Source organism: Pyxicephalus adspersus, chromosome 4 (genome assembly GCF_032062135.1).
Source record: "Pyxicephalus adspersus chromosome 4, UCB_Pads_2.0, whole genome shotgun sequence".
NCBI lineage: Eukaryota > Metazoa > Chordata > Amphibia > Anura > Pyxicephalidae > Pyxicephalus > Pyxicephalus adspersus.
Genome location: NC_092861.1, coordinates 114346361 through 114373753, shown reverse-complemented (window position 1 = coordinate 114373753; position 27393 = coordinate 114346361).

Below are 27393 nucleotides of genomic sequence, written 5' to 3'. Positions count from 1 at the left end.
GCTAGAAAAAAAATGAAAGCTCTTGTCCATTATGAGCTATGCAGCAGGAATAACTTGTACTTGCTGTACTTGTATTCTGCATATCCTAATCAAATATCTATAAGCCCAGTGCAAATAACTGTGTAAATAGCGATATAACACCAGTGTGACACCTGACGTAGGTGTATGTGTGAAAAGTAGGAAAAGAAGGTATGCTTTGTAAATGTAATCGCAGTGAGAGGGACAAAAGCTCTCATATGTGCCTGGTGAATGTCAGGACCGCTGCATGACACACTTTGTCACCTCAGCATATACATAAAGGGAATGTCTTCTTGTAATGTTTGTGGATGTCTTAGTTCAGGATAATAAAAACTCAACAAATAAAGGAGAGGCAGCATTTAGGAACTATGGGCTTTCCAAGGCTCGGTCAAGTAAATATTTTGTGTGTGTATTGGTGTGGAAACCTTTCACTGGACAGGAGACATGTGAAGGTGGTTCTGCAAAACTAGGTTGTGCTGTAATTCAGAAAAGTACATTAAAAGGGAAGAATAACTTTGGTAATTCATTTTATAGGTAACACATTAAAGGTAAGGCTTGTTAATTTTCTATGGACCACCAGCACAATTCCTACATTTCTCTTATTGTCCAATTTTACATAGGAACAACCTTGTTATTATTTAAGATAATATATATATATATATATATATATATATATATATATATATATATATATATATATTTTGTGTTTTGTTTTGACTGAAAGAAAATCATATATTCATTTTCAGCTCAAGAGGAAAAGCAAGTGTAAATACCTTACAGGGGTAAAGAGACCAATTGGGCAGTGTTGGATTTTCTTAAAGTTGATATTGCTGGTTGAAGGCCAATATGGTGCTGGATCTGACATTCCGGTAACAAACATAGCTGTTGCCTTGGCCTCACTGGGTCAAGACATGTGGTGTGTGGGGCAGCAATTCTTAATGAGACATCATTGCAAGAAAGTTTTGTTAGGTACTCATCCAGGACCAATGTTCCCCCTAGATCTCTGTTAAACTGCATTGAGATGTAAGATCATTACCTACTAGATCTGACCTGGGGGCCAGGAAACCTGAATTGGAGAATACTCTTCAGGAGGCATTCCTTGTGGTCAGTATATAATAAGATAACCTAATATAGCTGTAGAGAAGCTAGGTCTATAACTGATAAGTATGCAACTTTGTAACGTCAGCAGCTGGTTTCTCTGCATTTATCATGTGAGGAATGTATGCTCAGGTCTGAAAGGAATCTAGCTTGCCTATGTGGCATCCCTGAGGGTATTGGGACAGATTATCTGGGTGATGCTAGTGGCATTTATACCTATTTAGCTGGAGCGATGGGCTAGCACATCAAAATAAACAGATATTACCACCAGCCTTGTGACACATGGTCACAGAGATCTGACTTGGCAGCCTTGTCTGCATGCTATGATGCTTTTCTAAGGTGGTCTTCTACACGTTCAACTAGGACAAAGTCATGGTTGTTGGTCATCTGCCGCTCAGATACCGCCTAAATTTTCCTTAGCCCTTTTCCCACCAGGGTGAAGATAAACACTGATATCACTGTATTCAGGACTAATGCAATTTGAAGATTTACTTTTTTTGGGAAAAACAAAAAATTACATTGAGAACTTTTTGGGTCAACCATGATAAGCCACAGATACCTGCCACGGAATAAGGGGGGAGGAGAGGAACACCAGAATGAAAACAGGAAAATAAAGACAAGGGACTAGACCTCCAAGCTAGGGAGAGGGAAATGGTCACCACCTACGGAAACCCTAAATATAGCCCTGACTCCTGTCAGTATGAATAGACCCTGAAGGTGGGAGGATTCATACACTGGAACCTAGACCCCAGGAGCCTGAAATGCCCTAGGAGTAGTGACAGGGTATGAGACTACTGGTTCCTTCCCAGATGAACGTACCAGCGTCTCCCTGAGGCCTAGTAACAACGAGCAAAAAGGTAACAACCAAAATACAAAGAGAAGTAAACTTATCTTCAACAGAAAATGGATGAGCAGGAACTCAGGAGAGAACTACACACCAGCTCTTCCACCTCCAAGCAGAGAATATCAATCGCATGACCTGAAGTGTAAGACCAGGCTAAATAGAGGAATAGTAATGATAACAAGCTGCAGCTGAGACCAGAGGTGTGGTCATTACCAACAACAACACTGAAACAAGTGAAAGCAAAGAGACTGTCAGATAACCTCATGTGCAGCCAGTCTCTCAGATCTACCCTCAGTCACGGGAGGGACCGTGACAATACCATATCGGAGTTGGAAAGGATGAACTTGCCAACTGTACTGTGCTTAAGAGATTTCGAATGGGAAGGAAAATGTAGTCTGTCAGGTTTAATAGAGCCTTAATTTATGTTCTCCTTGAGTTGAGAGGGCTTTACACTTACTTTACACCATAACCAACTTGATCACCTTTGTTTTCACCACCTCATTTTATCAATATTGCTTGATTACAGACTTACCCCAGACTGTTGATTGGACAAGCGCCAGCAGCACACTGATGAGATAACTTGTTATGAGGTAGAGACTAATTGTTTAAAAGTGTAGTAATATTACCACTCTAAAGGCCAGAGGTCCCCAAACTATGACTCAATGGATTAATAAAGCACACTGCTTTCTGTATACCTGGCCCTGCAATGCAAATGCCCTATACAAACAAAGCTTTCTAATTGTAAGCTCTAGGTGGGTCATTCTATCCAAGTCAAACTATTAAGTCTATGGTCAATATTATTGTTTATTGGTATCCGTTTGGGTAATATTGGGCAGCTTGTCATTTTTTAGCTTCCTGTGTCAATGGCTTTGAGAAGACCCAATGCTCTTATTCTAAACATTTACCCAACCTCGTCATCCCTGTGGATTGGATGCTGTAAAGGTTGAGAGGAAACCATTGAAGTCTTGGAAGCATTTACATTAGTTTGGCATGGCAATGCAAGTACCAAAAACATACACACAGGGAAATGGCACTTACTGTATTGTCTAGAAGCTGATAGCAAAAACAAAATAAAAATGACGTTTCTGTAAATGGTCGTTTACGTAAATCAAACTACACTTCACTTTTATTGGTAAGGCAAAAATTTTAGCCTTGACACCTGACCTGCTACTCCTATTTGAAATAAATAGATATTTTTTTTCTGCTAGGCTAAATTAGCCACAGTAATGGGGCTAAATTAGCTTACATTGGCTTTGTCATTCTCTGCACTACAATTGCTAAAGTTTGTGAAAGGGTAAATTGGATGGAACTGGGTTTTTAACCTACCTAACTTGGTAACTATACAATGCCAAATAAGTGTAGAATTGCCTCCTAACCATCATTAGTACCATGCTTTACGCACAGTCTATTGCAAACAATTAGAATTCAGTAGTGATAGAGAATTCATTTGAGATTTCTTTCACAATTACACTTTTATTTAAAACAAAATAGGAATTTACAAAAAACAAAAATCCGATTGGTGTATATTTTATATAAATTAGTTTTAAATTTTATATTTTTATATAAATTAAGACTTTATGTTTATACCATTAAGTTTTTGTGGAGTAATGCCTGGGGTTGCAAGATTAGAATGGATGTTCTTTTTATGGAAGTTCTATATATATTAAAGATTGTTGCTTTCTTTGCTACTAAAATATTTTTCAAGATCATTGGGATGCTGGTGACTATAACAAATAGAATCGGAAACATCATCCAATGTGTTGCTTCAGCACTCAAATTGACACTGGTCAAAATGGCTCATTATAGGGATGAGAGAAAATATTAAGTTCGATCCCGCGGCGAATCTGGCTTTTCACGCTTACCAAAAATGTAAGCGAGAACAGTCTTCTGATTCGCTGAGAGTTCGAGCTCTCGCCGAACAGGAGGATTTCCAGGGCTACCTCATGCAACCCTGGAAATCCTCTGTGATCCCCGGGCACTGGAGGTTAATTAACCTCTAGTGCCCCGGGGATCGCACACTCTTTTCAATGAATGCAGCCACAGCTGCAATCATTGAGAAGATGCCCGGCACAGGAGAACCTCCTGACATTGTAATATAAGTATCTCTTACAAATGATACATTTAGTGCATCTAGTGCGGGGGATCGCACACAGTTCTCAACTCATGGCCGTATTCATTGAGAAGATCCCCAGGCACTAGAAGTTAATGAACCTCTAGTGCCCTGGGGATCGCAAACAGGAGGATTCCCAGAGAATCCTGTGAATCCTCCTGTTATAATTTCCTTAATCTTCCAATGGTTTCGCGAAATCAGTTCGCCAAAATTTCGCAGAACCATCGGAATTTCGAGGAACTTTTCGCAAGAATGCCGGAGGCATTCTCGCTCATTCCTAGCTCATTATTTATTTATATAAAAATGGCCTAGGGACATCTTATATTCTACATGGATCTATGGACTTAGTAAAGTGCTGAGCCAATATGCAAATGCTTAATAATAGGTATAAATAAAAAATACAATAAATGAAATACAGTGCAATGAATAAATAAAGATAACACCTGGGAAATCAAATTATACCTACACTGTACGAAATGGAAAGCTAAAAATATTTTCCAGCTTGATCAATCAGGCAGCACGGTTGCTCGGAGGTTAGCACTAGGTTCGAATCTCGGCCAGGACATAATCTGCATGGAATTTTAAGGTTCCCCCCATGTTTGCGTGAGTTTCCTCGGGGTACTCTGGTTTCCTCCCACATTCCAAAAACATGCAGTTAGGTTAATTGGCTTCCCCCAAAAATTGACCCTAGACTGCATTGAAGACATATGACTATGGTAGAGACATTAGATTGTGAGCCCCCTTGAGGGACAGCCAGTAACATGACTATGGACTTTGTACATCACTGTGTCGGTACTATATAAATACTATATATTAATAATAAACAAAAATAAAGAAATTTGATAATGTTGTTCAAGCAGCCAAATGTTCCTGTAGCAATGCTGGGCTGCTTCTTCAGGCAAGAAACTTCTAAAGGTGCGTACACACTTCCAATTTTTATCGTTCAAAACTAACGACGAACGATCAATTGGGCAAAAAATCGTTCGTAAAAAAGTAACCAACGACGCAGTTGAACGAGGAAAGTCGTTGGAAACGAACGACCGGACCGGCGGATCGGATTGGACGACGATCGTTGAACATCGTTCGTGTGTACGGTCGTTCGTAGATATCGTGCAGGATCGTTCGTCGTTCGTTTTCCAACGATAATAATTGGAAGTGTGTACGTAGCTTAAGGCATTGTCTGTACATTCACAGAGAACTTGTTGTAAGAGACTGGGAGATATAACCGGTGCACAGAAACCTAAAGTGAGAAGAGCCATGGGCCGAAGGCAGCTGCTGCTGATGTGAATGTCTCTGGCTGAGAAGGGGCTGTAAAGATAGAGAAGGAAGAGCCATCTGAACTGAAAGAACAAACTTCTCTGGTCCTGTCTGACACTTAAGGTCAGGAGGTCAGTGGAAGCTGGTGGAGGGAGCTTAGCAGATTGGAAGCTCAGAATCCCCCTCCAACATCATTTACACAAACAAGCAGATGGCAGGAGTCAGCAGTGACAAAGAGCCATCTGTGCAGCGAGGAACATCCTTTCCATTCTCTCACAGGCTACTTCATTAAATCTCCAACATCACAAGGAGTGTGCTATAGACTGCAGCCAATGTGGGGTCCCCATTAACTTCAACATGCAGCATTTTATTTTTGTTTTTGTTTTGTTTTTTTACATTTCCTGTACAAAACACTTGTATCCATTCTTCCTCATCTTTAATTTTCCTTTATCCTTTGTACTTTTTACATTTTTTTTTTACGTCTAGTTAACTAGCTTTTGATATTTTTACTGCCTATAATTTAGATGTTTTTTGGTTGGTGTAGTGGACTGTTTTGTCAGCTCTATTGGAAAGTCAGTTAATATCACTTGACTCAATATTTATTAAAGCATAGTAAAAGCACAGAAACATAGATGCACAACATATTAATAGTAAATATGCAAACAAAAAAGTATGACAACATTTTAATCAAACATGTGATAACATTTTTTACATACACTGGTCATCATGGTACTTAGGAAAAACGGAACATAACAAAACAGTTGGCTGTATACTATTTAACCAAACAGCCCAGTTAAAAATCAATATAACTTGGCAAGCACCCTCACAGCAGATGCCAATGACAACAAAGGAATTTGCTGTTCATTGTTCGCTTTTGTGTAACTCAAGCTGTTTGTAGGTGCCACATTGTCTGTCAAGGTCCTATATAAAATTGTAAGTTGCTGCTCAGGCACACTGGTTTGGTATAATACAGATGTTAAACAAAAGCAGAAATGTATACTGATGTGACTATACAAACAATTCTATTCTTGACACAAGTTGCAGGACACAGGTTTTTCATGCTATCACAATCAATAATCCCCACCTCCAATCAATATATTTTTCAGGCTAGCTGTGTAGTATGAGTATTCCTTAGATTTTAACTGCAGAACTATGCCAGAGTTCATGATGCTCTTGCTCACACTAGAACTATAAACATTAAGCTAAAACAAACTGAACTTTGATGCCATTACAGGCAGTGCTTTGTGAAAAAGAAAGAATACACAGGGAGCAAGGACACAACAGCAGCATTAGAGGCAATCATAGCTGCAGTACTGGAATTTGGGATGGGGTAGGAATGTTGTTTAAGTACAGTCATCGCTCTTCTAACAAACAGAAATTGTTTATTTCTAAGTAGCAATCCAGGTAAGAACATCACATGCTGCCCTCCACTGCAAAGTTCCAGCAGGCAGTTTGTTTCCATTGAATTGTCCTAAAACCCCATATCTTCATGAATACTGCACACCCAGGTGAATCAAAATTGTTTATTCCAAAAACAGTTTGGCAAGCTGAAATGTAATTTTGACATGTGTTGTGCTAAGGTACAACCCTTAAAAAGAATGTTAACTCTTGGGGTTATTTGGCTCACTCTCCTTGGGGTCCCTATAAGTAACATGCAACCTGTTTAGAGACCTTATCCTCTTGGAATCTAGTCCAGGAAACTTCAAGGTCCCAACATGAGAGGGACACCTTAACTTTACTATTATCATGGATTGGTCTGCTTCCTTGGGGGTAGGTAAAGTGTATTAAACCCCAGCCTTTTATACCACCAACTTTTTTCTCCCAGCTGCAACAACCTCAGTAATAACTTGTGATGCTTTTGTACCTTAATGGAACCAATTTCCTTTCTTTTAGAACATAGGTATGTACACCTTGATAGGCAAATACATACCTATCAGTGACAAATAAGGGTGAATAACCTATTTGGATATTCATATTGATACCATAAGTAAGAACAACATTGCAAAGTTTGAGTAAAAGCACTATACACTCACCAACCTCTTAGAGTGCAAGCTCTTTTGGGCAGGGCCCTCTCCTCCTGTGTCACTGCCTTCATCTGTCTGTCTTTGCAACCCCTATTTGATGTACAGAGCTGCGTAATATGTTGGCACTATAGAATACTATACTAATAATATTATATATAATAATATACAATCAAATATTCCCTATGAAAATTGTATTAGTGATAAATACATAAAGGAAAAAAGATGTAAAATACACAATGTACAATGGTGTAACAAACATAAACTATACCATCTTTTAAAATGTGAGGTTCCTTTTCCAAAGGGCCCTGTTTGACCCCCAAAACTATCAGTTCTAATAAAAATACTGCACAGTGTTAGTTCAGCATTACCTAGTAAGTAAGTAAGACATTTGTCACTTTAATTGTGTTCTTGCCTAATAATACGTTTGTCAAAAGATGTGAGAAAATAAAGTGAGGTCAGTAATCAGGGAAAATTGCACTTTAATTGTTTTTTTATTATTGTTTGTTACGCTAACACGGATAATGGAGCTTAGGAATGCTAATATCAGGAAGTTTAAAGACAAGCCAATGTATTTTTACAACATTAGGTAAAGCTTTCAACTGTAAAATGAATCTGGTTAATGAATGTGGAGTTTATCTAAGCACCAAATGTGTGAATTAGTAATGCATTTAAATTCACAAAGTAAAAATCCAGAGGAAAGTAATTCTGTTGTAAATGTATCCCAATGCATTTGGTATTAACTGAGTTGACTTATAGGGATTGCTTTAATAAGGCTCTTCAAGACAGGAGAAGTATTATTTTAGGAGAACCTGGGTGACCCAGCGAACATGGAACGGATTTCTTTAAAATAATTTGCTATTAGTTGGCAAAGGTTTTCAATTCTGGACCAATTTCAGGTTTGCTGATAGTCTATCTTCTCCTGTCTTGGAAAGCTTTAATAAATCAGGCTCATAGTGTACCTTCCTTTATTTTTATGTATGACAAAAATGTTCATTAACAATGAATCATTTATACTGTAATGTCCTGCTTTTAAACCTTGTGGGTGTACACATATTTTTAAAGTGAACCTTCTAATAAAATATAGGATGGGGGTAGATATAATTCTATTTTTTTTTTTTTATTTTAGAGACATTTTTCACATGCTAAGAGTAAATGATTTGGTAAGGGTGGGGAAGAGGGATCATGAAATTGAATGTCCACTTTACCAGCATTTTTTACAAATTTTTTGTGGAAGTAAGAATAATCAAATCTCAGTAAGAAAATCCTGAATTGATCAACTTGCAAGTCTACTAAAGAAACATTACTAGAAATTCATAGCTGCTGCCACTGGATGACTGGCCAGCCTTCCTACTCACCAGCCCTCCAGCTTTGTTGAGCTATATATGGCTCATATGGTTCATGGTGTCAATGTTTTTCTTTTCTTGTAGTCTTAAGAGTCCTGGTGCTATAACCTGACCATAGTTTCTACTTCCAACATTTGTCAGAAATGGTTCATAAATACAGGCCATTAGCAAATGTCTACAGTGATCCTTAAATGTAGACCCTTAGTTTTGCTAAATAATAAATACTCAGAATTGGAAGTTCAGTTTTGTAAGGAATGAGTCATTATTCAACACTTAGATGATATTACCTTCTTCTCCGCAATCCTTTTTGATTTAACTACTAGCACATGGCTTAATACCTCTTCATTCTGGAACAGCACTGTTCTACCTCTCTTGCACCAGTACACCAGCAGAACACTTATCCCCTAAATGTCTGCCTTGAGACCATTACGTTCACCAACCTACTTCTGCCTTAACTTTGTAATCCAGCACTCTCAGTATTTTTTGTAAAGGACTCAGCATTCTTGTCAGCATTTTTTTCTTGTTTCCGCACTTGCACACCTGCTTGGTATAGACTCTATTGTCTTGACCACATTCCCATGTTAAAGTGGTAGAGACATAAACAATTTTTTTTCTGATTAGGTACATAATTTAACCAGAGTTACAAGACAGCTTTAAGTTATTGTAGCAAAGAAAGTTATTAAAAAGAATTCTGGATGAGAATGAAGCTCTAGACAAGGTAAGACTTTTGACACCCTCCACTCCTTCGACTGACATTGATAAGGATTGTATTATCTGTACTGTAATGAACTCTCCCATTAAATAGTGGCTGCCTACAAGTTCAACTTCCCTTTTCGAAGTGACGGGCAAGTAGTTTCATAGCATTCCTCTTTTAACCATTTGTGCTATGAGCCTGGCTTTTTGTAGAAGCGTGAAGGATGTAGCTGGACCTCCTTGACATTGACCAGGTCAGATGTTACCTATAGGTTGCCATGTGCACGGGAACATTTGAGGGTTTGTGTAAGCACATTTATAGTTCTACAGTCAGTTTTGCATAGTAATGTAGTTTAGCATTCACCTCCACTGATCTAAATGAATTTTGCAGGATATTTATTAGGTACTGCCATGATTTAAGGGAAGAACTAAAATTTTTGCTATTTGACCTTATAATGATTTTTGCAATAGTCCAAATCAAGTTCATGTTGTTGTTTGACCAAATGCATTGGTGTGCTGCAATTCATTGCAACATCTGGATCTAAATTTCCTATTTTAAAAACTGCCCCTTTAAGGGTAACTTTGCTAGTGTCGGTCATAGGAGATGTAAGTATAGAAGAGAAAGAATTATTGCATTGTTCTGCATCTGACGTCTCCAGTCTTGTATATTTAACAGAGGTTTTTAAAGGTGTAACAAGGCAAGCACAGCAAATCTCTGTGCAAACACTCCCTGTATAATTTTAGAACCTTAGCCATAAATAATGACTTGAAAAAGGTCAGGTAAAGTCTATGGATAAAAGTCTTTTAATTAATGGTGCAGTAACATTATACCTGACCTCCAGGCAAACAGCTAAATACATAGATTGACTACATATATAAGGGCTGTTTTACCTACCAAAGGATTTTTAATTTTGCCCATTCAGTTCTGAGTTACACAGCCCCATCCAATCAGGTAGATGCCATCATTGGCACTACAATGTGCAAAAGCTCACAATTTTTATGTTTTGAATAGTGTAGGTAATTGGTAAACATATCAGTTTTTGTTGCCATATCTGTTCTATTTATTGAATTTCTTTTAACTTTCTGTACTTTTGATATATCAGGAAGAGAGAAAAATGCAGTTGGCATGTGAAGTCCCCCCACTGCATATTTTTAATATATCTAATATAGCAACAATCAAAATTTCAGATCTTAAATTACACTCAATGCCCAATTGTACCCGGGATCTCTGTAGTGACCACTCTTTACAAACAAAAAAAAAACTGGACTGTACGGTTAAAGAAGCAGCAAACTGATTTCCCATTCTGCTTTTCCTAGCAGAAATCCCAGCATGTTCCTTGTCAACATATTTGCATACAGCACACCTGATTAGCTCTAAGTCCAGTCCCTTCCTCTCCCAGCTTCTGTATAGGGAACTGCAAGAGTCTGATACCAAGGTAAAATGAGGTCCTTACAATACTATTTAGAAAATGCATTTATTATTTTAAATTAATATAAATTAAAAAAACATGTTGATTTGGCTTGTATGCCAGCCTGTAGTTCAGATATAAGCATGACATTTGTGCTTTTTCAAACCTGATAGTATAGAAACTGTTAAAAATTATAGGATGAGCGTACAATTATCCTATATTCTTGATTATGTGAAGATGTGTTTTTATCTAGCCATGTGTTATCATGGTAAAAGTGCTTTTACATTTGTGAGTATACCATGTTTCAATAAAGATTATATTAGCTACCTGCATCAAATATCCTGAAAACTTTCTATTAAATTGTATTGTTATGAATGTATAACTCTCACCCCCTTCTTTTTTTTTCTTGCTTTAGAAAATGTGAGTTCAATGTGCGGATGTATTCTGAGCTTATACCTCTCATTAATGATAACAGTAGGGCCTTCAAAGAGTATGTTACTAGAGATAAAGCAAATCAGGATCAACCACGCAAAGGTGCATATTCTGCACATACATACCCGCTCAATATTCTTTCTGTTTGCTTCTTTCAGATACCTTATCAGCACACATGATTCTTTTGCAACTGGTTTCTTGTACTTCTAAGGGTAGGTTCAGACCTGCAGTGGGATCATTCGATCCCGTAAAGCTACTGGCGACTGATGGCTGGCACCTGGCACCATGGGTAGCAGTGGGGAATACTGATCTGCTCACAGCCACCCCCATTCATTCTCTATTGGGCTGCTCCTAGTAGAAGCTACATGAAGGGACTACTTCGAGGGAGCAATTCACTGGCATAAGGAAGCGGAAAGCACACTGAAAACTCACTGCCAGTTTGAACATAGCCTTAAAGATCTTGAAAATGATATTTACTTTATCTAGGTCAACAGCTCAAAATTTTGAAGCCCAAGAATTACTGTGGCAACTAAATAGTATTTTCGGATTAAAAGATCAAAAAAATAAATAAATAAATAAAAAATGGTTAACATATACCTAATCATTACAATTTTAAATAACAGTAATATTTTTAATATGTTAACTACTGAACCTTGTGGGTTTCATTTTGGGGGATGGGTGTTATCCCCTCCCTCCCATTGTGTGCTGCTTCTCCCGCCTCTTGGATTGTAAGCTCCTCTGGGCAGTGTCACTGTCTGTATCTGTCTTTCATTTTCCACCCCTATTTATTTTACAGCTCTGCATAATATGTTGGCGCTATATAAATACTATTTACCAATAATAATAATTGATTAAAAGACAATGATTTCAAATGTGAAGTTGTCATTTAATGTGAATTCAAAGTTGCTTTTATTTTTTTTAATATACAGTTTTAATTTAAAGAGTAGCTAGGGATACCGACATGAAGGTCTTTATCCACAAATTTCCTGTTATAGGGTGATAATTGTCCTCCGATGGAGAGATATTGCACAGGTAAAGCATGCTACAAGCATAGACAGAAAGCTGGTTATATATATTGACATGCAGGAACTTAAAGAACTGCACATAGAGAACCAAGGGTATTTTTAGGGGTTTCTGGCAATATACTCCAATTACCTGTATATTTTGGTACAATTACATTTCATTTACATGGTGCCATTGATGTGGGCATTGTGCTTTTCCCATATATCATACTGATATATAACATCTTTAAATGCCTCTTATCTTTCTCAGTATGGCAGAAAAAAAAGCTTTCAATAAATGGTGCAAAGATCTCTTTTCAGAATTTATTTTAAGTGTTGGATGCACTAAATGTGGAATTTATTCCAATAATGTAGTCTATTTATAAAGTCTTGCTAAAAGTTGATGGTCATGCCTTGTCAGCAAAAGCCAAATCATGAAAGTGATGGAATTTGTGTGTCTGTCAGAAAAAAGTCCCGTTCATTCCTGGCATCATCTGATAGTATGCAAGGTCTAATCTTTTTGAACTGAGTATGAAGTGACTTATCTGTTAATATTAAAAAACATGGTTTTAAATGATGTCATATTCATGTACGTGACTGACCAAATGAAGGGCAGAACATCATTTATCCATCATAGTTGACAGAGTTGATGTTGTCTTTGGAGTTTGGAACTCCCCAGGAGGCTGGAGCTACTATTCATGACTTGTATTAGTAAATTGTTTTCATTCTCTAGTTCCAAATGTATGACCATAATTGAATGTATTCGTTTTTACATATTGTACACAAGAAGCTATTCCTGTTGTTATAAACCCCAGGATTTTAACATCATCTTGCTGCATTGGCTTTCATTATTACTTAAAGTGGAACTAAAGCGAAAAAAAAAAAATTACACTTACCTTCAATCCTGCAGATCCCACAATGGCACTGAACTTTTCCTTCCGTCTTCTTCTTCAGTCTTCTTGCTACGTCACCCAATCTTGCACTGCGCAGGTGCAAGATCGGGTGATGTAGCCTGCTGAAAAGGGGAAAAAAAAGAGCTGATCTTAATGCTCATGCGTGAGATCGGCATCTCTTTCCCCTTAGTGAAGAAAATGCCCCATCTGTGCATGGTGGAGGTCTGGCATGCACAGAAGGAGCAGCCAAGAGCCTCCCAGGATGCATAACATAGGTATCCTGGGAGGCTCTGGGCTTCCATTCAATCTTGATCACCGCAGCCGCTGAGAGATGATGAGTTTGTTCATCATCAGGTGAATTTATTATGTACCTTTTCAGATTTTTTTTTAGCCTCTCAACAAGAGGGAGGGAGGCACACCAAAAAGACTTCTTAGATCTTAGCTTGGCGTAAAGGGTTACCTAAAGAGGTATTGTTCTTATTTTTACAGTAGTTGTGAAGCAGTTAAAGTCCTGTTCAATCCAAACATATTTAGCTTTATATAGAATACTAAAACATTAAACCACGTTAAACATGATCAAGGTTCTGTATTGGGGGTTCTGTGTTTCAGTATCCCGTAGCTATGAAAGTTCCACCACTACCTACAGTTTTATTGGTTTTATTGGAAGTTTTGAAAAAATATTAGAAGGGTGGTATTGAAGTGTCAACATAAAATACAAAAACAAATATAGGTGGTTTTATTTCAGTGAAGGTACCAATCACATGTATAATACAGTTATTAAAGAGTGGATACCAGTAAATTTTGTGTGAATACAACCATAAAAACCTTGAAAGGTTTCAATAAGAAGTCCTAAAATTCTGGTCGTTAGAAATAGGAGCAAAGATAAAATGTGCAATTGGTGATTGCTGTGCACATCCATGTGCAGGTTATTGTATATGAAGATGGTTAGATCCAAAGGAGAATGGTCCAAAGCTTATAGGTAAGCAGAAATAAAAGGTATAGAGTCATAGCGTGTAAAGGAAGAAGAAAGAAAGGAGGGGTGAGAAGGAAGAGGAAAAAAGTGGTGAGGGAAATAATGCAAGGAAAAGGAAAAAAACAAGTGAAATCTGTAAAAGGAAAATTTTGTGTAAGGGAGAGGGAAAGAAATAAAAGGGTGAAATTCAAAAGAAGGGTGAAATAGGTAAAACATTAAGTCAGAAGATGGAAAAGGAAGGGGATGAAGAAAGAGGGCATAGGTAGTATACCTGCTGAAACGAGCAATCTGCTAGAGGTTCCAAATTATAAATCAGTTACTGAGAAGGGTTGATTAAAGGTTAATTCAAGTTGTATAAATTACTTACATTTTCAATTTGTGTTCATGTTTTTAAATCCTTGTTTCTAATAACAGTCCACTTTGATTGACTAAAACCAGTTCACTCTCTGTATGGCCCAGTAGGGATTTAAAGATGCACAGAAAGTGTCATGAAATAAGAAAATCAAATTGCTCTCACCTACCAATCAAGATTTTTAGTTTCCAATGGAAAATGACAGCTCGAACCTAGGTGGTTTCTGTAGGCCCTGTAATAATGGTATAGGCAGCTATGGAAGGTTCCATCTTTTTGTCTTTTCTATGTAAGGTAGAATATAACAAACTAATATGAACTTGTTCTGCTTAAATTGGTTTAGTGACTTCTTTGCTCAGAGGATGGAACACACTATTAGCTTGGAATAAATTAGAGTTAGACAACTTTAAGTTTACAGTATATGCAAGCCTCGCTGTTTAGGCGTAAAGTCTGCTTTAAATTCACTTATTTCCTCTGATGCATGCTGAGAACATTCTCCATCTACACCTCAATAATTTCCAAAAACAGTGGATTATTATTTGCAGTAAATACTGACCAATGTGAGCACTTCCATATTATGATAAGACATATTATACATTCGTGTTAGATGGCAATGATAACATCAAGTGATTTTTTTTTACGTTGAGAATACATGATGCCTTCTTAAGATATTGCACTAAACAGGAAATATGGGAAGAGTGGGAGTTTAGCCTTTGACATGGCTGCAATCTCATTTGGCAGCCAAGGTGCACAGTAGTGGAGAAAAAGATACATTATGCTCTGAATTAGGATGATGAGAGCAATGCTACGCCGAGCTCAGTGGACCACAGTTCCCTATTATTTTAACATTAATTATCTTCATTACATGAAGCAAATCTGCTAACAGATTTCAGTTGTTTTCCACAGGAAAAAAAAACGTTTCATAGCAAGCTGTGTAACATTTGAATTTAATATAAGTTATGCTTTAACAGTATTGTCCTTTATCTTTTAGGAGGGTGAGCTCAGATATTTCAACTTTTTTTGTGGTTTGCCTTTATTTTTTCCTTTATAGTTTACTTCCAGAATACTTTTAATCACATGTCCCTTAACTAAATGGAGTGAATCACATCCCGTTTGCTCCAATATAGCTTAATGTTATACAAAAAATATTTATGCATTGAGTGTGGCTAACCATACATTTGTTAATACAGTAATATTTTCCCAATCAAATGGTTAAGTGCCAAAGCCTTTATCGTCCAAGAATTTGACTAAACTCAATAAACAGGAAAAAGAGAGGAAAAGCTGTCTTTTTTGAAGGCACAAATAAATGATAATAAATAAAATAAATTTACAATTTTTATTAGTATACAAAAATCTATATAATCGTTTATAAAGATAAAGGTTATAAATCCTAAAAGAAAGGATTGTCATATAAGTGGATCAGTGTGTAGATAAGGGCAGACCCGTGGCAGCTGTCCGCAGGCTGTTGCGGGTCCGCCCTTATCTACACACTGATCCACTTATATGACAATCCCTTATTTTAGAATTTATGCACCTAAATTTTGCGATCCTCTCCCGGGAACACATCATTTGAATACAGTTCATACGGCTTCTATTATCTACAAATTACGGTCAAGCCACTGTGAGAGTCCTAAGAAAATATGAAGTTAAATTTATAATACCTACAAGTAATTTATTCATCACATTAATTCATAAGAATTAGTCTCTTTAGATCTACATATATCAAGTTTAAGACCCAAAGCACCCCAGCAATTTCATGATTAGTATATCCACAATGACCAATTATTGACATACTTTTATCATTGATTTGGCATAATTCCAACACTGTACTAAATTTTAGGGTTTCCACTATCACCTGAGAAAGCCCACTGGGCGAAACGCATCGGGATGAGACCCCGCTTTTTGATTAATTACCTATAAGCAAGTTTGTGACTTTTCAGTTAGTAGTACAGTGTAGTTAAATTACACCTTTTGCCACCCTATAACGTTGTTTTATCTTTATAAACTATTCTATAGTTTTTTTGTATACTAATACAAAATTGTAAATTTATTTTATACATTATCATTTCTTTGTGCCTTCAAAAAAGTAAACTTTTCCTCTCTTTTTCTGTTTATTTAACTTAATGTTAAAGTTTTACCTTAGTTTGTCTGTGACTCTACAGAGACCCTGTCATAGGAAGGAAAAACAAAATATAAAGTATAGGTATCTGTTGGTGATTTCATGAACACACAGCAGCCTCTAAAATTATGCAGTTGCAGAATGGTGGACCAAGGTGACATAAAAAGTTCTGGTAGTTTAAAGTAGCGTCAGAGCTTGCCTGTAATTCTCCTCTTCACCTACTCACACAAATTCCTATTGGCTCATCAATATGATGGACGGCCTCACTTTTCTTAAAGCATTTAGGAGTTATAAAGAAAAGGCCAAACATCAGCATTCATAGCTTGCTGTATGCATGGTTGCCATTGAGGTAGAGAGGGGGGCAGAGGGTAGTTCTGTACAGGGTCCCAATCAAAAGAGCTTGGCTTTTGCAGTGCTGGAACTTTTCGAAATGGCTGAGGGGGGCCCAGGAAGTTTACTTACTATGGGGCTGTTTGTATGTACATGCACCTCCCCCCGACTCTGCATATCCCCCCGACTGTTGTCTACTGACAGAGTCTCTTTAAAGATGGCCAAAGACAAGGATATGCATAATGGAGAGTGATGAGAGTAACTTCAAAGTAACTTGTTTGAAATTTCAACACATGGAACTTCCTTTCCTTTGTACAAAAAGAAAATAGTAATTCTCACATACCCAAGTATGGATTCTCCAATGCAATTGTTAAAACCAACAATGGAAGACATACATGGTATGGTTTACCTGATTGTTAAATCTAAAACCTGAGAATATCCTGTTTTATATTTCTGGAACAATAGGGGATCCTTGCTAGCTGTAAATGGTTCCTACATGTCATTTATCTGGTTTCTAGTCTAGCCCATAGTGTAGCTGTATTATGAATGAATGGTATTGAGGAGATGTTTCCATTTCAGATTCATAGAAGACAGCAAATCCCCCACCCAGGATCAAGTAAGTTTTTGGGGCTGATTTATTAAATATCCCCTGGATATCCCCTAAGACTGGAGAAAACAAATTATCATGGGCGATCCTGAAGGACCCAGCAAACTGGGGATGGATTTCTTAAAATCTTTAAAAGCTTTGATAAACCAGGCCCTTTGACTTTTAGGATAATCTAAATTGTTCCTGATTTGTGATCACCAATCATTATTTTTAGCTAATGCAAAATCCAGCATGTAGGGTCCTCAGCTCCAGAGAGCTGAGGACCCTACATAACAAGTTAGCTGCACATGAAGCCTCCGGAGATCAGTATCTGCTTGTAAAAACTCCTCAGGGCCAAGATTCAGATTGTTCACGTCACAATGCTACGCCTCTAAATTAGGATACAGCGCCAGCTTCTGAGACTGCATTGCTCATCAGTAATGTTTCCTCCAAGGGGACTTTATACTGTCAATGGGTGAAAGGCTGTTGTAGTGCAGGATGTATGAAATGATAAAATAAGCATTTTGCTGTAATGCATTAAACAAGAAAAACAAATATCAATGTAGGAAAAAAATCTATGGAGAAAGATCAAAAGAACGATAGCGACTATTAAAAGAAAGGAAGGGAAAAAGCCTGCCAAGAAATTTTCTTAAAACTGCTTCCTGACCAAACGCTACTTCTTGAGGGAATTCTGATCTCAACTCACCTCCTGCTTTTAGAGTCATTTGTAACCAACTGCTGCATCCTTCAAAACAGGAAGTGACATTCATTTAGACTTAATTGAGCTGTCTCTGTAAAACATTCTGCCACTTAAGTAGGGTTTAACTGTTATGTGACATAGTATTCAAAGCATTTACTTACAGAAAATACTATCTTGTGCTGAGCACAATTACATATTTATTTGTATTTTACCATGAATATTTATATTTGTATTATAATTTTCTTCACAACTGAATCCAATAAAGTTTGTAATTTATTACAACTCTTACCACCATAGGCTCTAGAATAAAATTTACTGTTAAAATACAGTGAAACTCAGGTTAGTATTGGCAAAACGAAACAGGTAGATTGAAAAATAGAAAAATAGGGCAATACATATGAGGGTCCTGTCAGAAGAACTTAGGAAGAATTGCATGTTCATAGCAATTAAAGTAAAAAACTGAATCCATCCTTTTTTAAAGCAGACCTTTAAAACGGAAGTAAACTGAACAAAAAAGAAAAACTCACTCACCTTTACCTTTGCAGATCCGTCAATCTATCCGAAGATTCCCTGAATCATGACCAGCATCATCCCAGTATCCTCCTTCATCCCGGCGCGGAGGAAGTGTCGCCATCTCCTTTGACCTTCTTCCTTGCTTTTCATACATGCATTCGCACTGCACATGCAGATCAGCATTTCCCCCCCATTGAATAAACGGCTAATTTGCATGCCTGAGATCGGACATGCTCGGAAGGAGCAGCCAGAAGCCTCCCGGGATGTATGACTTATCTATCCCTGGAGGTTATGCACTTCCAATCAGTGTTGGCAAGACAGAAAGTAGCTTTACCTTTTTCTTTTTTTTTTTTTAAAGGGTAATTAAAAGAAGGTAATTTTTACCTTATAAAAAGGGTTGTCTACCCACCTACAAATTGAATACAAAAAAATATATAACACCTTTTGAAGGGTATTCAATATGGACTTATAATAAGTTAAGATACTAGTCTGGCATCTCATACTTACCTTGAGGCCAAACTAATAGCAGACTGAGGGTAGTCTTTTGTAGACATCTGGTGTATAGGGTGTGGGTAGTGGAAGGTGGCAGGGGCAACTTTATCCAGAGCTAAAGATAACTGAGTGGGATTTGATTTTAGACGTAGTAGGGGTTTAGGGATGTAAGGCTGTTTGAGAATAGGTTGATTGAGGTTATGGATATCTCTCTGTCATTACCTGGTCTTAGAAGTGGCAGAGGGGGGCAAAAATTAAAGGGGTTGAAGGTAAGGAGGTGAGTTGTCAAGGTGGGTAAGAGTTTTAGAATTTATTGGTCCATGTGCTAAAGTTGTGTCTAAAGCACAGGTAGTAATGATTACACCAATTAATTTCCGTTTTATGGACGTAGTTAAGAGGTAATGGTTAATCACATTCCAACAAGAAAGTATATATTGAAGAAACAAAGCCTTCATCGGGGGGTATTTAGACATATATTTTTATCTAGTTGCAGTCTATATGAGGAGAGAGGGTAGTTAGCTAAAGAGAGACAATTGTAGGCAGTAAGATGCCCAAGTAAGGGAGCCGTTTCCTTAAAGCAGCCGTTATTGATTCTGGGAGGTTAATATTAAACACTTTTTGGAATTTGGAGTTTTTTGACCTGTAGGGCAACGATAGGGCAAATTTATGGGAAAAATACCTTTGGAGAATGGAAGGGGAGATGTGAAGATTAAGAGGATCACCATCACATCATCTGAAAAGAAACATGATTTATGTTCAAATCCTGCTATTTCAAGGTCTTGTATATTGAGAGTTTTGAGAAGTAGAGTAGGCTTGATAGCCATAGCAAATAAAAATGGAGAAAATAGTAGAAGGCAGCCTTCCCCAGTACTTCTCTTGATCAAAACTAAGTTAAATGAAAGCTTGAATTTTCTAATTTATTTCCTAACTTTTACAATAATAATTTAAATTAATAAGTATGTTTCTTTTTTAACAATGCTAAATATCTGCTAACGCTTAAAAAACTCTCTAGCTCCTATTAACAATCAGATTTTAAAAAAAAAAAAAATACATTGTTCAAAGAGACTTTTTGTAATAAAAATTTGGATTGTCAAATTTTCATATATTGTAGTTTTTTTATACATTGTTTCAAATTATCTACCCCTAAAATAACATCTAAAAACAAAGTAGTAAAATTATTCTTGTAATCAAAAAAGATGAATTTTAATAATTATCATTATGGTAAAATGATCCTTTTAAAGGTAAAGTTAAAGTTAAAAAGATCATTGTTCTGGAGACAACTGTAAAGGATTGGTTCACACTGTTGCATGTGGGGTTCTGTTGTGCGGTATGGTGCCCATTTATTTGAGACTTCCTATTACATCCTTTTGTATAGGACAAAAAGTAAAGCAATATTTTCTGAATGGGATGCCAAAAATAAAAAATAAAAGTCACAGGGCCTTTAACCTTTCATTCAGTCTTTGGTTTAAGATTGATGGATAGGAGTTTTTCACTTTTAGGGGGAGGGTGGCAGAAGGAAGCTGTACTTCCCACTCTTCTTAATAGCTATGACAGTAAAACTATAACACTTGATATAAAACAGCTTTCCTGTACATTTATAAGTAACTGGAATGACCCTAATACGGCCTCATATTTTTGTAAGAAGTTTCCCACAATGCCCACATACTCCCTGCAGTTCATCTGGACATTGTAAGGGGTTTTCTATTTTTAAATGATGCATAGCATCTGGCCCTGCTGTCCATAAATATAAAATATGTTTTCAATGTGCACAACATTTATGTTTATATAAAAAATTTACTAATAATGAAATGTTGCAATTTGCAAAAAGTAATATAAAGAGCTCCCTAAAAAACAAAGATATGCGCAAAGATCTTCTGCATTCAATACTTCCAAGAGCATCTGATGCTGGCGTCCCCTCACTGCACATGTGGTTTTATCCCCTATGTTACTGTAGGACACAATAGTAATGTAGGGACTAGTAAAGAAAACATAGAAAAGCAGGGTACCAGACATCTGAAACAGATGGTAAGGTGGTGGGGGAAAATTCTTTCATTACAGACACCAGTTCTGGGAAATTATGAGGAGGTAATATTTTGTTACTCCTTTTATGACGCCAGTGGCCTTAGTATGGAGTTTTTATTACTCCCATGGACCACTGACACAAGGGCATTTAATGACGACTAATGAAGGGGCTTTATTATTTCTACTAATCACTGACATGGAGCAATTTTCTGCCTTTTACACCCACATACCACAAACATAAGTGACTGATGATGTTGGGTCGTTGTTTTAATCCTATTGACCTCATACAATTTTACATATAGTAAACTGTCCTTTTATTAAATGTTTTGGGGACTTCTGAGCTGAAGGAAACATTCAACCAGAAAAACAATAGACGCTAAGCGTAGTCCCCAATCAAACTGTTGCAGGGGAGACCCTTGATTAGTACTAATGCCCTGTTTGTACACTACTAATATGTAACTGTTACAGTAGACATATTAGAGTAAATCATTTTGTCTTTATATGGTCATAAAACATTCTCATAATGTAAAGCTTCATTCAAACAATCCACAATTCAGGTGATTCATAAGGGCAAGCAGGAAATGCATCTGAACGTTGACTATAAATATATTACTCTTTATTTTACTAACAAATACCAACTACTTCCTCCAGCTGAAAGTATTTTAATACTTTACCAATAAACAGGATCTTGGGATAAATATAAAATGGATGGGGATTTCAGATGTTTTAGGTCATGTTTTAATATTGCAAAGAGGATGCATTCATACGATTTGATATTTCTTTGTTCGTTTATGCTCCTTAGTGGGTTTTATTTATGCCCTATGTTGTTTTTAGTAATATATATATATATATATATATATATATATATATATGCATTGTATAAACATTTGCTCCTCTCACATTTTGTGGAGTATGAAAGCTGACAAAAACTGATCCAAATCCTACTATTTATTGTTATCCAAAGTTGCCCCAGCTCTGTCAGGGTGGATAAGGCATGTGGCTGAACATTCATCTTTTTAGATGATGTCTCAATGTGCCATTATTAAAACTTTGATAGTTGACTTTCTTAGTTGTGTTGGTTTTAGGCATATTTTTCCAGCATTTTAAGTATGCCTAATATAAATGAGGGATAACTGATTTTGTTGACTGTCAACAATTAATGCAAGTTTCCTGGTAAGCTCTTCTGGGCAGGGTCCTCCCCTGTTCCTGTGCCACTGTCTGTATCTGTCTGTCATTTACTACCCCTATTTAATTTACAGTGCTGCGTAATATATTGGCACTTTTTTAAAATCCTGTTTATTCTTATTAATAATAATAATATTAATAATAATCTTTTTTTTTTTTTAAAAGAAGTTTATGCAGCATAACAACCAATAGTATGTCAACTGTTATGGCTACATCTTACAGTCAAACAGAATTTCTGACATTTATGCTTATATTTATACTAGCTGATTACCTGGCATTGCCCGGGTATTTATTTTTTTGCAAACTTTTAATAATATACGGAAAAGGAATCAAATAAAGCTATAGTGATTTTCTTGTCTACAGTGTTGTTTCATTTTTTATTTTGCCTTTACGTTTTCTCGAAGGCATTATTACAGGCCAGAAATTTGTAAAAGAGTCCAAAAAATGTATGTAAGCAAAAGGCACACTGTCACTGAGCAAAACATACACACATACATACATACACACATACATGCAAATATACATCTGACATATACCACAACGCTGTACAAGGATAAGCCGGTCAACTCACATGAGTCTTAAGGTGCGTACACACTTCCAATTTTTATCGTTCCAATCGAACGACGAACGATCGATTGGGCAAAAAATCGTTTGTAAAAAAGTAACCAACGACGCCGACGAACGAGGAAACTCGTTGGAAACGAACGACCGGACCGGCGGATCGGATTGGACGACGATCGTTGAACATCGTTCATGTGTACGGTCGTTCATTGATCGTCCATGTTCAGAGCATGCGTGATGAACGAACGTCCGTTCACTTTCCTGTCGTGCACATAGTTCCTCTATCGCTTAAACGATCGTATCTATTGTGTGTACAATATCTACGAACGATCGTGTCGTTATCTCTATGTGCAGGATCGGTGCTATACGATCGTTCGTATATATCGTGCAGGATCGTTCGTCGTTCGTTTTCCAACGATAATAATTGGAAGTGTGTACGTAGCTTAAGTCATATGTCTAGCAAGTTTGGTTGAAATGTCTCCATGCGTTTTTGAGTGATGGTGGAACATACCTACATACATACATCCAAATATAGCTCTGGCATATAGCACAGCACTGCACAAAGATCGGCGGTGCACTCACATGAGTCTCAGTCATATGTCTAGCAAGTTTGGTTGAAATGTCTCCATGCGTCTCCTAGAGATGACATACACATGTACATACATACATCCAAATATAGCTGACATATAGCACAGCACTGTACAAAGATGACGGGTGCACTCACATGAGTCTCAGTTATATGTATGACAAGTTTGGTTGAAATGTCTCTATGGGTTTTTGAGTGATGGTGGAACATACATACATACATCTGATTTTATTTATATAGATTTATATAGCTATGGTGATGTACATTGAAACACTGAGCTAGACCCATCAGTCTCTGTACAGAGGAGCTGACACTCTAATGTCCCCCCACAGTCACATACTATAATTATACATTTATGTACCTCTGACATATACCACTAGCAAGTTTGACATATCTGACATATACTACTAGCAAGTATGGTTTAAATGTCTCAATCACTTTTCTAGTGATCAATAAATATAGCTCTAAAATATACCACAGCGCTGCACAAAGATCAGTGGTGCACTAAGACGAGTCGCAGTCATATGTCTAGCAAGTTTGGTAATATGTCTTGATTCGTTACCTAGTGATGGTGGAACATAGCAAGTTTGGTTGAAATGTATCCATGTGTTTCCTAGTGATGACATACACACAAACATACATACATACATCCAAATATAGCTCTGACATATAGCACAGCGCTGTACAAAGATGACTAGTGCACTCACATGAGTCTCAGTCATATGTATGACAAGTTTGGTTGAAATGTCTCCATATTTTTTGTTTCATCTGGTTTTATAATATTATAATAAAGTTTGCAGTTTATCATGTAATAAAGTGCCAGTTCCAAAGCCTTCTATTCTCCCCTCCCCTTTCCTTCACCCTCTCTTTAAAGGTTTCAGACCATGTTACATTCAGTATTGGAAAGTACAGCTAAGAAAATTACTGACCCCTTTAGTAAGGAAATGAGAGAGTTGGGTTAGCATACAGTACAACTTGAGGGGCGCATGGATGATGCCACTATGGTCCTGGAGGGCCACGAGCAGGACATTGAACATCTGGAACAAGAGGTATTGTCCTTGCATTATAAACTAGAGGACCTAGAGAATAGGACCCGGCATTAAAACGTTTGCATACGCGGTTTACCAGAATCCATAATTGATTTTAATGCTACGGCTACTGCTCTCTTTTAAGAATTATGCCCGGAGATACCTGTGGAAAGATTGGAGCTGGACCGGGTACATTGCACACTCGCGAGACCAAAACCAGAGGGCCCCCCCAGAGATATTGTTGTAAAATGACATCGCTTTTGTACGAAAGAAATGTTGATGAGGGCAGCTAGACGAAAAGAACCCTTATCTTTCCAGGAGCAAGATTACCAGTTATTTGTGCACCAGCAACAATTCAACGCTGCAGAGGATTGAAACCCTTTCTACAGATACTTCAGAATCAACGGATTGCCTATTGATGGGGTTACCCCTTTAAATAGTTTTTTTCATGTGGGGGAAAGATGCAAGCTATTTCCTCTACAGTGGAGGCCAAAGCCTGTTTCCATGCCTTGGGAATACATACTTGGGATCAATCAGAGGTGTCCAGCAGAAACGAAGTCCCCCATCCTCCTACGCCCCGGTCATCAGCATCTCACCAGCAAGAGGGTTCCAAACAGCATATGGCTTCTTCCTCGCTTAGGCAACTGTGGTTCTCACAAAGTAACGCTTGAATACATTTTATCCATTGTTTTTTTCTTTTTTGCATAATTGCTTTCTTTACCTCCAGTACATTTTCAGGCGATGGTTTCACTTACCCAAATAGTTTGGGCCAACCTATATTTGTCTCCCACTGACAGCCTCACTTTTTCTTACTTTTGTTTCAGTGATGTAAGGTATGGCCAAATAAGAGTCAAAGGCTTTATGGATATCCAAACCCAATAAAAATGCAAGGATATTGGTCTGTTTGATCCTCTCTGTATGCCTCTCCTAAAGCTTTTATTGAATAAATGGGTTACCATTCCCCGTACTTTCCCATGCAGAGGCAGAGGTACTAGGCAATGATGCCCGTTGTCGCCATTGCTATGTGCGCTGGCAAGAAAATTTTTGGCATTTGCCATCCGGGAGCACTTAGATATTCAGGGTATAGAGGTGAATGGCAAGCAGCACAAGCTTTATCTTTTTGCAGATGACATCCTTCTTAATCTGATGAACCCAATGACTAACTCAGTATTACCCTGTCGTCAGAAATGGTCAAGGCACTTAAAGAGTCCTTTTCTTTCCAATGGGAATCGAAACGGCTCAGCTACCTGGGTATTCACATATTGCCATCTTACGATTCCCTTTACTCTGCCAACATTCCTGACCTAGTGATGCACCTGGTTGGTCTACTAAAAACTTGGAAATCTCATGGTTAGGTCGTATAGCATCTATGAAGATGTCATGGCTCCCTAAATTTCTTTACCCTATGAGAGTTTTACCAATTGCTATACCTGCAAATGTCATAGAATTGTTACAACGCAAGATGTTGGAATTCATATAGGGGGCCACCCCCAAGAGTCCCTAGACACACTCTCCCCCAGCCACACTCCACATGCAGCACACACTGGGAATCTGGGACTCTACAAAACAGATTGGGAGGTTTGTATCTCGACTCACCCCAGTGAAAAAACTCACCCCATTGCTACTATGTTATTTTTGTACCTGTTTAAAAATCTATTGAAACAAAAAAAATGGAAAGCATTTTGTTATAGTGAAAAAAATATCAGTTTATAGTTGAGTATCTCTGAAATGTAGAACTGTTCTATATGGTTCCAATGTCAAGGAGCCTAATAAGCCCTCCCAGCTTTTGTTTTGGACTTTTGTGTAGAGAATGGAATTTTTGAAATTGTTGAAGAGAATATACTAGAGGAGATTACAATGTTTATAATTTAGCAAGAACTAACTAGACTGGGTTTACACTATTCCACTAATATTCACAAACATGTTGAGTTGTCAGCCCACAACAGGACTAAAGAATGTACTTATTACAGATCAATCAGTATTGTCCCGTACTTACAAATGGATACAAGATCGGAAAATGTGCTGCATAGCAAAAACTGTATGCATTTTTGCTCTGACATTTACTTGGTCTATTGGCCTATTTTTTTGTAATGTGAAGCTGAGAATACTATACCTATTCTGGAATAAAAAGGCTCTATATCTTTTACAGAGGACTTTGATAAGCAATAATCTTCCCTTAACATTGATGAAAAGGTACTTTCCTAAATGTAGGGTTATGTTTGTATGAAAGCTTAAAAAAACTAATTCACATTCTAGATACATATATAAGGAATATAGAAGGTGAAAGGAGGGAAGATAAATATTAGATGTGTGCCTTAAGAAGTTATTATTCATTCCTGAGGTGAATATAACTGGAAACTGCAACACACATGAACCATGTTTATTTTAACACATTATACTAGACAATGGTGTCAATGAAGCTTTTACATTATACACAGTAGCTTATTGGAAATGCAATTGTTTACTCTCCTATATCTACCACTCAAGATTTCCCATCTCTAGTCAACATATTAGTAATATATAAAACTCATAATATAGCAATGTACATATTGTGTGTTGGTACCCTGCAATGCTTCTTATTCTGAATGTGCCTTACCAAAGCACCTATATTACATCTCAATACACTTGTCATTAATGTACTACTGCGTGTTGTGCTCTCCTATTTTACTAAAAATGTGTATACCTTTGGTTGCTCGGTACTTGGCTCGGTGCATCGGATCAGATGTAAATAAAACCTAAAACATTTTTTCATTACTTTATCAGTAAAGATCATTAGGAAACTTTATTGTATTCAGGAAGATAAATACTGAAATCACTATTTTTTTTA